The following is a 14,058-nucleotide window of genomic DNA, read 5'->3' as shown; positions in this document are numbered from 1 at the left end:
GGCATCCACTGGGAAGTTGCTTCTAGCACAGAAGCTAAAATACATTGGTTTTCCATTGCTGGTTACCACTTCCATTCGAACCCCGGATGCCACCTAGTATAGATTCTCTGATAATAAAAATTTTAAACCATAAGTTACATTTCTCAAAACATTGCCATCCAGTGTATGCACTCAAGTCCCTGTTCCTCTAGTATCTTTGTACCCCCAAGAGGCTGGTCACTTACAGCAGTTTGCAGTTTTTGGCTTTGTTACTCCTTATGCTTTTGTCATCTTGTTTGCCAAAGTCCTTGGTCATGCTACATGACTCACTTTTTTTTGAACCCCTGAGAAGGAAAAATTTTCAAGTTCTAATTACAATATACCCCGTACCCAGAACAATATAAGCACATAGCAAGTACTCAATAAAGACTTGTTTTAATTAGTAAGAGATTGGAATGTAATTTTAAAAGGATACAATGATAATCCCCCAAAAGTCAATATTTTTGTCTTGTTTTACCCCCAAGTCCTGGTTATCTTTCCTTTTTTCAAATTTGCTCCTTTACATCCAGCATATATACCTTTGGACATGCTTATTAGGAAAATTTACTAAGTAGCTCTCTTACCCTGACAAGATTAGTGATATAATTTAGTCTAAGTAATACTTAAACATGCCTAAACTTCTAGTATAAAAACCAACAAATCCTACAACCCAAATCAGCTTGTTTGAGGACAGTATGTGCATGATGCATTATAATTGGGGGAAAATTATGGTACTTAGAATATTTAAAATCTGTGGACATTGCTTTAGGATTTTTTGGGGGGGAGGGGGGAACTGCTATGAAAAAGACTAAAAGTTTTGAAGTTTGTCAACCTGGAAGGCTTTCTAATTGCATTTATTACCTCCTTGGAGGCAGTGTGTGCCCTGACACAACAATATAGCTCTTTAAATCAGACATCTTAAAATCCCTGCTCTGCTACTCGAAGAAATAATTTTCTGTGGGCCTCTGTGATGGTTAGTTATATATGTCTACTTGACCAAACCACAGACTGCCCAGATATTGGGCCAAATGTTATTCTAATTATTTCCATGAGGGTGTTTTTAGATGAGATTAACATTTAAATTGATAGACTAAAGCAGATTGTCTTCCCTAATGTTGAGTAGGCCACATCCAACCAGCTGAAGGCTCGAATAGAACAAAAAAGCTGACCCTCCCCAGAGGAAGAATTCTTCCTGCCTGACTGCCTTTGAACTGAAACATCTGCTCTTCCCGAGAGTGACTCTTGCAAGACTGCCAGTCTTTGGACTGAAACTACACCATTGGATCTCTGAGGTCCCCAGCTTGCTGACTCACCCTGCAAATCTTGGGACTTGTCAGCAGCCTTTACAATCTCATGAGCCAATTCCTTCTAATCACATAATACAAACTGTCTTGGCTTCCTTACCGCAAAAGCGTGTCTCCTGCTAAAAGTAGTACAAAAAGATTCAGAGCTGTTTTCTACACAAATAATACCGAGAAATGATTCAATATTGGCATACTTCTGTTAACATTCCCAGGACATTTTTCTAAAATAGTCTCCAGTTTTTCCTGGGGAAAAAAGCAGGTTTTGTTGTTAATTATAAGGTCTTTCTATAGTAATTTCTACAACTAATTACTCTGCACCTACTGTTTGCCAGGCTGTAAGTAACAAGACTCAAACAATCCCTGCCTTTACAGAGTTTATCAGCCCCCAAGTCTTAGGAGGGGTAAAAGGTGGTATTACAACAGGCCCTTATTAGTATGATTAGAGAGATGAGGTGAAGGAGATTGTTGGGTCTTCAATGTTAGGTCCCCCAATAATGAGTCTGTGATTAAAGGAGCGAGACTGATAGAAAGCGAAGGTCAAGCAAAGCTTTATTTCATGCCAAGCATCGAGAATCAAACCAACTGGCCGGGGCCACACCTCTTACAGAGAGCATGACCACTCCCTGCCTCAGACTAACTTTTATAGAGCAAAGGCCATGTGGTTGAGCCTGACCACACACAGGTGGCCAATGAGATTGCAATACACAGAGAAAGCTGCACAGTCATGCTAGGTCAAACACGGGTGGCCAATTGAACGACAAGTCACCCCATAGTATCTCTTTGAATTAGCCTACCACCTTAGCACCCAAAAGGCACCCTAAGGGCACGGCCTATACTTCTTGGTAGCTAGGAGACAGTATGTGCCCCCACTGACTCCACTTGACCAGACCCACCCTTGTATTTGGGCTTTGTTGCCTGGGACTGGTTTCCCGGACTTGCTTTTAAGTTCCCCTGGGGGGCAGGGTCAATTTAGTTTTACCGCACAAACAACAAAATGGGGTGGGGCTGCTCTAGCTGAATAGCCCTTACAGAGATAAGTACAAACACTGTAAGAGTACAAGGGGCAAAAATCCAGAACCAGGTTAAGGCAGAATGAGTAAACTCGTGTTTGAAGGGGAAGAGAAAGTTTCAAGTCTGGAAGACCAGAGATCACCTTACCCTCTCATCCAACATGGCCCTGATTGGCTCTACCTAAACTTGTTATGTCAGCAGTGCAACTTCTTGTGGAATGATTGTATTCTCAGTATTTTTTTTCCTAATTTTTAATGTGTAAGATAAAATCCAGTTGTCATCCCTGACTAACCAGATGAAAGCAGACAAAGTTAGCATTAAACCCAGGTAGAAGAGGTTAGCCCTTATTGCTTTAGCGAGAACTTAAAAGGTCCTGTATTCAACCTTGATCATGTCACCAGAGAGGACAAGAAGTTAAATCAATGGTGTTCTATAATGTTCTCACTGCATAATGAAAAATACTTGATCTGAATATGAAAGGTTTCATAATCTCAGTAATAATAGTGATTTTTAAGTTAAACTATACCATAATGTAATGTTGAAGAGGAAAATTAAGTGGATATTTATACTAAAACCATTCTTGGTATTCATTAACCATCAGTGAGTAAGTATGTTGGAAGTTTCCTAACAAAGCCAAGAGCTAAAGACTCCACCTTTTCGACTCTATGACCTTAGTTGACCAATTAATCTATTTGAGTCCCTGTAAAACAAGGATAATAGGACTATCTCATAGCACTGTCATGAAGATGAATGCATATAAAATGTATATGAAGTCTTTTACATAGTGCCCAACACCTGGAAAGTATGCTCAATTGTTCACTACTGTCAATTCTTGTTCACCTGTTAGCATATCAGAATGCTGTATGAGCCATTACTACTATATTACCATGACCATTTTAATTCAAAGAAATCTTTTTCTTGATCAAAAACTATAATTTGAGTACAAAGTTGGTTCGATTAATATATCCTTTGATAGATACAGTCTAAGACCAAGTAACTAAAAAAGAACAAAAACAATAAACACACCACACAGAGTTGATGAGATTGGAAAGTTAAACTGAGAGAAGTAACCCAAATGACATTCCTAAATGTCATCCTTCCCCTTTCTTCCTTTGGCCTCATCTATTAGTAACCACTCCATAGAAGGAAAGCCTAGTTTCACTTATTTGTGGAGCATAACAAATATCATGGAGGACAAGGGGTGTTAGAGAGGAGAAGGGAGTCGGGGTAAATTGGAAGGGGAGGTGAATCATGAGAGACTATGGACTCTGAAAAACAATCTGAGGGGTTTGAAGTGGCAGGGGTGTGGAAGGTTGGGGTACCAGGTGGTGGGTATTATAGAGGGCACGGATTGCATGGAGCATTGGGTGTGGTAAAATAATGAATACTGTTTTTCTGAAAATAAATAAATTGAAAAAATTAAAAAAGAAAAGAAAGAAAGAAAGAATCCATGGAACTAGCAAAATAAATAAATAAATAAGGGGGAAAAAAAAAAGAAGGAAAGCCTAGTGAGAAATGCAAAATTCTAAACATTCCCATGTATGTCCCCAGTGACCATCACCACCAGGGGGAGTCCTGGGCACGCCTTTCTATTCCAAGATACCAGGGTGGTGAAAAGTCTCTTTTATAAAAGTTTCTCATTAACGTTTAATCAAGATCAGGAAAACTGGAGTACTGTTGACTAGAGGGAGTGTACCAATTGATTTCAAAGGAGCCATTCCAATCAGCTAAATTTTGTATTAGTGTCCTAGGAGAAAAAGAGGAGAATGTAAACCCTGAGGGCAGAATCAAACTACAAATAGTAGGAAGATCAAAGCAAGCAAGCGATCTCAGACTGTTCCTTATCAGTAGGCTGAGAAAAAACGAGCTCTAAGAAGCTTCATGTATAATATCAAATAAAATTTTTGATCTCCCATTGTCTTCAAATATATTTTAAACAAAGGAAATATTTAAAATAATACATTTCTTGAGTGAACATTTCTCTAATATTATTTTTCTGAAGTTTGAGATTTTTTTTTCCTTCTTAGTAAGGATTCCATATATTTATAATTCTGTGAGAAGGTAAAACGAAGAGTCAATAATGTATGTATATTGTTCTATACGCATATGTGTGGTAAATATGATGTCTTACAATATCAACCACATGCTAAAAAAGTAATTTTATAAATACAATTCAAAGTATAAAATATGCAATTACAAAAGAAGTAAGCATCTCTTCAGGGGTTATAATCTTTATTGGAAGAAGTACCAGCAGAAAGTCTGGAGGGATTTGGAAACGAGAAAGGAGCCCCTAGGATTTCAATAATTGGAAAAGACTGCATAGAGAAAGTCAAATATAAACTGGGTATTAAAATACACACAATAAGGAAAGAAAGACCTGTCATAGTTGTCTTTTCAACTGCACTTGCATAAATAAATACTTTCACCTTTTCAGAAATATTTGAACATAGGTCAAAGCAGTGGAAGAATTCAGTGTGAAACGGAATTTCATGACAGCCTTCCTTTTAGCAAATGTCATCAAAATTTCTTTATCCTCGGGGCACCTGGCTGGCTCGGTTAGTTAAGCGATTGCCTTCAGCTGAGGTCATGATCTCTGAATTCTGGGATCGAGTCCCACATTGGGCTCCCAGCTCCATGGGGAGTCAGCTTCTTCCTCGGACCTTCTCCCCTCTCATGTTCTCTTTCACTCTCTCTCTCTCTCTCTTTCAAATAAATAAATAAACTTTTAAAAAATTTCTTTATCTTTTCTAATCACTTGGGCAGTCATTTTAACCAAAATGATTTAATAAGAAATATCTTTGCTCCTGGGGCACCTGGGTGGCTCAGTTGGTTGAGCATCCAACTCAGCTCAGGTCATGATCTCAGGGTCATGGTATCAAGCCCTGGGTCAGGCTCAACACTCAGCTCAGAGTCTGCTTGTCCCTCTCCCTCTACCTCAAAATTGTGTGTTCTCTCTCTCTCTCTAAAATAAAAACTTTAAGAAAAAAAAATCTTTGCTCCTTTTCCATTTGCATGATATGCCATCCCTCATGCATGTGTGTGTGTCTAATGTTACTTATTCTCAACATCCATCTAAAATGCTATTTCCTCTGAGAAGCTGATGACAATCTATTCATTCAAGGAACAAATAAGAAATATCTAATGGATGTTTTAGATACCAAGATGAACTTAAAAAAATTAACTTTATAAACATAAGATGATCCCAGCCTAGCTGAAAAACTGATAATAAATATAAAACAAAATAATTAGAATGAAAATATAAATATGTGCAAAGTACAAAGGTTCAATCAACTCAAATTCTGTTCATAAGGGTTAGAGGGAGGTTGAGACCATCTTTCCAGAAAAACTGGAATTTGTACTAGTAAATCTCACTGGATAAGTGAGATTTTCCCAGTCAGAGAATTGAAAGAAATTATAGACTGGGGGGATAAAACAATTGGAAAAAAAAGAGAGAGAGAGAGAGAGGCATTATTTTGCATTGTGTGCTGGTCTCACATGAACTTATTCAATGTAGTTTTTTTAAGATCTTATTTTATTCATTTGACAGAGAGAGAGAGAGAGAGAGTGCACAAGCAGGTGGAAAGGCAGGGAGAGGGAGAGGGAGAAGTAGACTCTCCACTGAGCAGAAAGCCTGACGTGGGGCTCAATCCCAGGACCCTGGGATCATGACCTAAGCTGAAGGCAGATGCTTAACTGACTGAGCCACCCAGGTGCCGCCTTCAATGTAGTTCTTTTTGACCAATCCTGACTACCCTCTGGCACCATCATCCAGCATTCCCAACCAATGCTCTGGAATGAGCTCCCATATCAGACTGCTTTCTCTTCTTGGAATGGCTCTGCACACCTTTTTTCTTTTTTCTGGATAAAACCAGTTTCTTCAAGAATCAAAGAATTATTCCAGATATTGCCTCCTCTGGGGAGTGGGGGAGGCATCTCTAGCCCTTCATTTAGGATTAGGTGCCCCGTCTTTGCATCCCACAGGACTATTCTTATTTTTTGTTCAAGTCCTTATTATACTTATTATAAAACTTTTCATTTAGCCTATAAACTCTTCTGTTTCTCTGCTATCTAACATTTGTTGAGTGAGTATATGAATCAACAAATAAATGCATGACACCATTAAGTACCAGAAACTATGGTAGACAGGAGGAAGTGGAGAGGGGATGTAATAAGAAAGGATGTTCTTAAAGAGTTCACAGTCCAGGCAATTCATAAGAGGCATTATCAATGGCTGAGGATGAAGGGAGAAGGAGTAGGGGTAACTGAACTGTAAGAACAATTGGCTGATGCTGGAGGGAGGAGACAATAAAGGAAATATATTTGTTTGTCCTCAGTACCTACTAACACAACAACTGAGTGCTGGTAGACCCGTGGTCAAAAGAGAAACAGGCAGTTTTTGTTTGTTTCTTCAAGCTAACAGTAAAAAGTCAGAAGATTTTATATAATAAGATGGATTTCTGCTTCATTTGAATAATTTGGTAACATGGAACACATTTTTCAGATGTGAGGAACAGCTGGGTTTCTTGGGGGGGGGGCTTAACTCTCATTTAACTCTTTTTGTTAAACTTATTTCAGTTAAGAAACATGTGATTGGGAGGGGGAGCTAAGATGGTGGCATAGTAGGAGGACCCTAGGCTTGCCTTCTCCCTTGAACACAACTAGATTAACTATCAAATCATCCTGAATACCCAAGAAATTGATGTGAGGACTGACAAAACAAACTGCACAAATAGAAGGAGAAATGATGCTACATCAAAGAAAGTAGAAAGTGCAGAGACATGGTTTGGGAGAGAAACCGATCTTGGGTGCTGCAGAGGAAATGGAGCACTGGTTGCAGAAAAAGGTGAGTGGGTAGAATGCACAAGGATATGCACAAAGATAACACTCCCCCAAAGCCACTAGCTGGGAAATCAAGAGGGGCTGATTTTTGTGAGTTTTTGCAACCAGCTGGGCTCAAAGACTGGAGATTAGAGATCAAGGGTTTGGCTGGGATAGAGCCCTGAATGTACTGTCCTGCTCTTGGAGAGAAGGCACACGAGCAACCCTGGGGCAGATGGCACTATCTGAAAATAGCCTAAGGCATGAAGAGAATATTAGCTCTTCTTGGAGCACATATGTGAGATGTGCTGGTCACAGAGTTCCCTCTCCTGGAACAAAAGAGCCAGAAGGTGCCATTTCCCTCCCCTGCACCTCAGCATGGGCACAAAAACATCTGCTAAGGGTGGCTAACCTGGACACTGGTTGTTTAGCCTGCTTTGCTCCATATCCCACTCTCCTACATCCTGGTGCCACTCCCCTTCTTGGTCAAACCTGCATCAGTCCCAGTGTGGCAGTCCACCAGAAGACCAGCACAGGACCCTGTCTATACCACATCCCTAAAGTCTGGAGTTTTGAAAGTTAGCAGACTTGGCTGGAATACAGCCCAAAGTGTACTGTGCTGCTCCAGGCAGACAAGCAACCCAGAGACAGACAGCATGAAAACAGTGATCAAAAAAATACTTGAACACACAAGGGGGAAATTATTTGTTTCTCTGGGAGCACATCTCTGAAAGCAGCAAGCACGAGGTTCCCCCTCTGGGGACAAAGGTGCTGGCTGGTACAATTTCTCTCCCCCATCCCTCAGTGTAAACCAACTTTAATAAACAGCACAGCACCCATAATGCTGCCTAACCTGCTTACACCAAGTCCCACCCAAACCTATGCTCTCCTGATACTGCTTTTCTCAGGCAAGGGTGTCTTAGGACCAGCATAGCAGGCTCATTCCCCAGGAGAACAGCACAAACCCCTATATATATATCATGTCTGCCAACCACAGAGTTCTGAAAGGCTTCAGTTCTAATAGAATTAGCATCAGGTCTCATTTAACAAGCAAAACATCGTACGTAGTTAAAACTCACCATACTCTAGACAAGGTCCAAACACTGCCTTCTGCTGACAACTGACCTGAGGGATATAGCAGCCAAAACACAGCATCAGTGTCATGCAGTACACATCAGAGACACTCCCTGAAGCTCCAGGCTCTGGACATTATATGACCTCTTCTTCATAAAGCCATTACTTTACAGAGCAGGAAATACAACAAGCTTCTCCAACACAGAGAAAAAGACAGAAACCTAGACAAAACGCCAAGCCAGGGGAATTCATTCAAAAAGAGTAAGAAAAGGTCACAACTGGAGATAAAATCAAAATAGATATAATGTAATATGTCTGATGGGGAATTTAAAGCAACAACCATTAAGATACTCACTGAGCTTGAGAAAATCATGGAAGACATCAGGGAGTCCCTTACTGTGGAAATAAAAGAGTTAAAAAAATTACGTCAAAATGAAGAAAATGTAATAACTGAGATTTGAAATAAAGTGGATGCAATGATCAAAAGTATGGAAGAAACAGAGCAATGAATAAGTGATATAGAAGATAGAATTATGAAAATAATGAAGCTGAACAAAGGAGAGAAAGAATTATGAATCATGAGAGTAAACTTAGGGAACTCAGTGACTCCAACAAACATAGTAACATTCATATCATAGGAGTCTCAGAAGAAAAGAGAGAAGGGAGAAGAAGGTTTATTTGAAAAATAATAGCTGAAAACTTCTCTAATCTGGGGAATGAAACAAGCATATAAATCCAGGAGGCACAGAGAACTCCCATAAAAATCAATAAAGCAGACCAACACCAAGATATATTGTAGTTAAATTTGCAAAATATAGTGGTGAAATATCCTAAAAGTGGCAAGACAAAAGCCCCTACTTACAAGAGAAGAACATAAGGCAAGCTGAAAATATCTACACAGAAACCAGGCAATTTGGAAAAAAAAAAAAATGGCATGGTATACTCAATGTGCTGAATGGGGAAAATCTGCAGCCAATAATATTCTACCCAGCGAGGCTATCAGTTAGAATACAAGGAGAGATAAAGAGTTTCCCAGACAAACAAAAGCTAGAAGCATTCATGCCCATGAAACCAGCCCTGCAAGAAAAATAAAAGGGGACTTTTTGAGTGGGAAAGAAAGACCAAAAGAGAAAAACATTAGAAAGGAATAAGGAAATCTCCAGAAAAAATATTTAACAGAAATACATATCTATCAATAATCACTCAAATGTACATGGTGACAAAATGACAAAGACTAGAGAGGAACAGAAAAAATCTACAGAAACAATGACTTAATCAATAAAATGACACTAAATACATACCAATCAATAATCACTGCAAATGCAGGTGGACTAAATGCTTAAATCAAAAAAACATGGGATGTAAGATTGGATTAAAAACAAACCCATCTATATGCTGCCTACAAGAGATTTACTTTAGGCCTAAAGACAACTGCAGATTGAAATTGAGGTATGGTGAGTCATTTATCAAGCAAATGGATGTCAAAAGAAAGCCAGAGTAGCAATATGTATAACCTGACAAACTAGATTTTAAACCAAAGGCTCTAATAAGAGATGAACAGCCCTGTATTATAATAAAAGGGACTATCCAAAAAGAAGATCTAACAATTGTAAATATTTGTGCCCCCAACATGAGAGGACCCAAATATATAAAACAATAACAAACATAAAGGAACTCTGATAATATTACAATACTAGTAGGGGACTATAACATGCCCCATACATCAATGGACACATCATCTAAGCAGAAAATCAATGAGGAAACAATGGTTTTGAATGACACACTGGACCAGATGGACTTAACAGATATATTCAGAACATGTCATCCTAAAACAACAAAATACATTCTTTTCAAGTGCACATGGGACATTCTGAGAATAGATCACATACCAGGTCACAAATCATGCCTCAAGTACAACAAAGTTGAGATCATGCCATGCATATTTCAGACCACAATGCTATGAAACTTGAAGTCAACCATAAGAATTCTGGAAGGACCACAAATAACATGGATTTTAAACAACATGCTAGTGAAGAATAATGAATTAACCAGGAACTCAAAGAAGAAATTTAAAAAATACATGGACGCTGATGAAAATGAAAACACGATTATCCAAAACCTTTAGGATGCAGCAAAAATGGTCATAAGAGGGAATTGTATAGCAATATAGACCTATCTCAAGAAGTGATAAAAACCTCAAATACACAACCTAACCTTACACCTGTAGGAGCTAGAAAAAGAACAACAAATGAAGCCTAAAGCCAGTAGAAGTGAAATAAAGTTTAGAGCAGAAATAAATTATATAGAAACTAAAAAACAAAAACAAAAACACTAGGACAGATCAATGAAATCAGGAGATGGTTTTTCAAAAAAAATAATAAAATTGATAAACCCCTAGCCAGACTTATCAAAAAGAAAAGAGAGAGGACCCAAATACATAAAATCACAAATGAGAGAAGAGAAATAAGAACACCACCACAGAAACAGAAAAATAAGAAGAGAATACTATGAAAAATTATATGTCAACAAATTGGGCAACCTAGAAAAAATGGGTAAATTCCTAGAAACACAAAAACTACTAAAACTGAAACAGGAAGAAATAGAAAACTTGAACATACTGATAATCAATGAAGAAATTGAATCACTAATCAAAAATCTCCCAACAAACAAAAGTCCAGGGCCAGACAGCTTTCAGGAGAATTCTACCAAACTTTTTTTTTTCCTTAAGGATTTATTTATTTTTCTGAGAGAGAGAGAGTGAGAGAGTACACCTGTATGTGTGCAAGTGCAGGGCAGACGGAGAGGGAGAGAGAATCTTTTATTTTTTTTTAAAGATTTTATTTATTTATTAGACAGAGAGATAGACATCACAAGTAGGCAGAGCAGCAGGCAGAGAGAGAAGGGGGAAGCAGGCTCCCTGCTGAGCAGAGAGCCCAATGTGGGGCTCAATCCCAGGACCCTGATCATGGCCTGAGCCAAAGGCAGAGGCTTAACCCACTGAGCCACCCAGGTGCCCCAAGAGAGAATCTTTTAAGCAGAATCCTCACTGAGTGTGGAGCCTGATGAGGAGATTGATCTTAGAACTCTGAGATCACCACCTAAGCCAAAATTAAGAGTCAGCCACTTAACCAACTGTACAACCCAAGCCCTCCTCTATCAAACATTTAAAGAAGATTTAATATGTATGTTCTCAAAATATTCCAAAAAATAGAAATGGAAGGAAAACTACCAAACTCATTCTATGAGGCCAGCACTGCCCTGATTCTGAAATCAAAGACTCCACTAAGAAGGAGGACTACAGCCCAATATCCTTGAAGAACATGGATACAAAAATTTTCAACAAAATACTAACAAATCAAATTCAATAGTACCTTAAAAGAATCATTCACTATGACCAAGTGCAATTCATTCCTGGGCTGCAAGAGTGATTCAATATTCACAAATCAATCAATATGCTATACCACATTAATAAAAGAAAAATGACATTTATACATACTCCAAGAGCCAATATAAACTGGAGGTGTCTTGGGCTCCATCTCTCAGGGGTTTAAGTCTGTGATTTGCCTATCTCTACAGAGATTGGCAAACTATTGCCCATGGGTCAAAACTGACTGACTATCTGTTTCTGAAGATAAAATGTTATAAGAATACAGCCACAGGGCAGTGCCATTCCATTGGGCAAAGACATTTGAGAAGCACTGCAACAGGCCCCTCCCCCAGAAGATCAGCAAGAACTTCCAGCCAAGATGAAGTTCACCCATCAACAAGAATTATGGAACTCCAGAGCTAAGGGAAAGCAATGCATAGAATTCATAGCTTTTCCCCCATGATTCCTTAGTCTTACAAAGTTAAATTTTAAGAATTTATGAGTGCTGTGAAGTGTGTAAACCTGGTGATTCACAGACCTGTACCCCTGGGGGTAAAAATATATGTTTATAAAAAATAAAAAATTATAAATAAAAAAATAATAATGCAAAAATAAAAAAAAAGAAAAGTTCTAACACATTATAAAAAAAAATTAAGAATTTATGTTCTTATTCTATTTTTTTAAACCTTTCTCCTTTCCTCTTTTAATGTTTTTAAACTATTTTATCTTAATACCTTTTTAAGGAAAAAACTTTAAAATTTTCATTGTTATAGTCATATTTTATCCCTTCATTGTATTTAACCTTATTTTTGTATACATATAGTTTTTTTTCTTTAAAATTTTGGAATATAATTTATTCTAATAGATCAAAATATACCCTAAATATGGCATTTGCTTTCTTCTAGTCTCCAGCCTGTTCATTCTCTCCTCTTCTTTTTTTCTTTTCCAACCAACTTATCAATTCCTTTTTCAGAATCTTTATAAAATTTTCATCTTTACAGTCATATTCCATCCCTTCATCATGTTTACCTTTATTTTTGTTTATATATAAGGTTTTTTTTCTTTAACATTTTGGGAGTTAGTTTCTTCTAAGAGACCAGAATACATTCAAAATCAAGTGGTGGGGCGCCTGGGTGGCTCAGTGGGTTGGGCCACTGCCTTCGGCTCGGGTCGTGATCTCAGGGTCCTGGGATCGAGTCCCGCATCGGGCTCTCTGCTCAGCGGGGAGCCTGCTTCCTCCTCTCTCTCTCTCTGCCTACTTGTGATGTCTCTATGTCGAATAAATAAATAAATAATCTTTAAAAAAAAAATCAAGTGGTGGCTCTGTTCTATTCACCAGTAATATATATATATATATATATATATATATATATATATATATATATATATTTAATTTTATTTATTTAATTTTTTAGTTTTATTTTTTCCTCCTTTCTTCTCCCCCCAGTCTCAGGTCTCTTCTGATTTGGTTAGCGTATATTTTCTGGGGTCTTTGCCACCCTTTTAGTATTTTATTCTCTTGTTCATATATTCTTCTCTGGATAAAATAACAAGGCAGAAAACTTACAACAACAACAACAACAAAAAGAACAAGAGGCAGTACCGACAGCTAGAGACCTAATCAATATGAACATTGGTAATATGTCAGAACCAGAATTCAGAATGAACATTATCAAGGTGCTAGTTGGGCTCAAAAAAGGCATGGAAGATGTTAGAAAATCCCTTTCTGGAAAAATAAAAGAATGAAAATCTAACCAAGTTGAAATCAAAAGAGCTATTAATGAGGTGCAAACAAAAATGGAGGCTCTTACTGCTAGGATAAATGAGGCAGAAGAGAGAATTAGTGAAGACCAAATGACGGAGAATAAAGAAGCTGAGTAAAAGAGAGCCAAACAACTACTGGACTGCAAGGGCAGAAATCAAGAGATAAGTGATACCATAAGATGAAACAATATTAGAATAATTGGGATTTCAGAAGAAGAAGAAAGAGAGAGGGTCAGAAGGTATATTGGGGCAAATTATAGTAGAGAATTTCCCTAACTGAGGAAATTCCCTAATATGGCAAAGGGAACAAGCATCAAAATCCAGGAGGCACAGAGAATGCCCCTCAAACTCAATAAAAATAGATCCACATCCTGTCATCTAATAGTAAAACTTATAAGTATTCATAACAAAGAGAAAATCCTGAAAGCAGCTTGGGACGAGAAGTCTGTAATATACAATGGTAGAAATATTAGATTAAAGCAGACTTATCCACAGAGACCTGGGAGGCCAGAAAGAACTGGCATGATATATTCAGAGCACTAAATGAGAAAAATATGCAGCCAAGAATAATATATCCAGTGAGGCTGTCATTGAAAATGGAAGAGGAGATAAAAAGCTTCCAGAACAAACAAAATTTAAACACCAAACCAGCCCTATAGAAAATATTGAAAGGAATCTTCGAAGCAAAGAGAGAGCCTAAAA

Source organism: Mustela lutreola, chromosome 4 (genome assembly GCF_030435805.1).
Source record: "Mustela lutreola isolate mMusLut2 chromosome 4, mMusLut2.pri, whole genome shotgun sequence".
NCBI classification, from domain to species: domain Eukaryota; kingdom Metazoa; phylum Chordata; class Mammalia; order Carnivora; family Mustelidae; genus Mustela; species Mustela lutreola.
Note: the sequence above shows the minus strand (reverse complement) of the source record.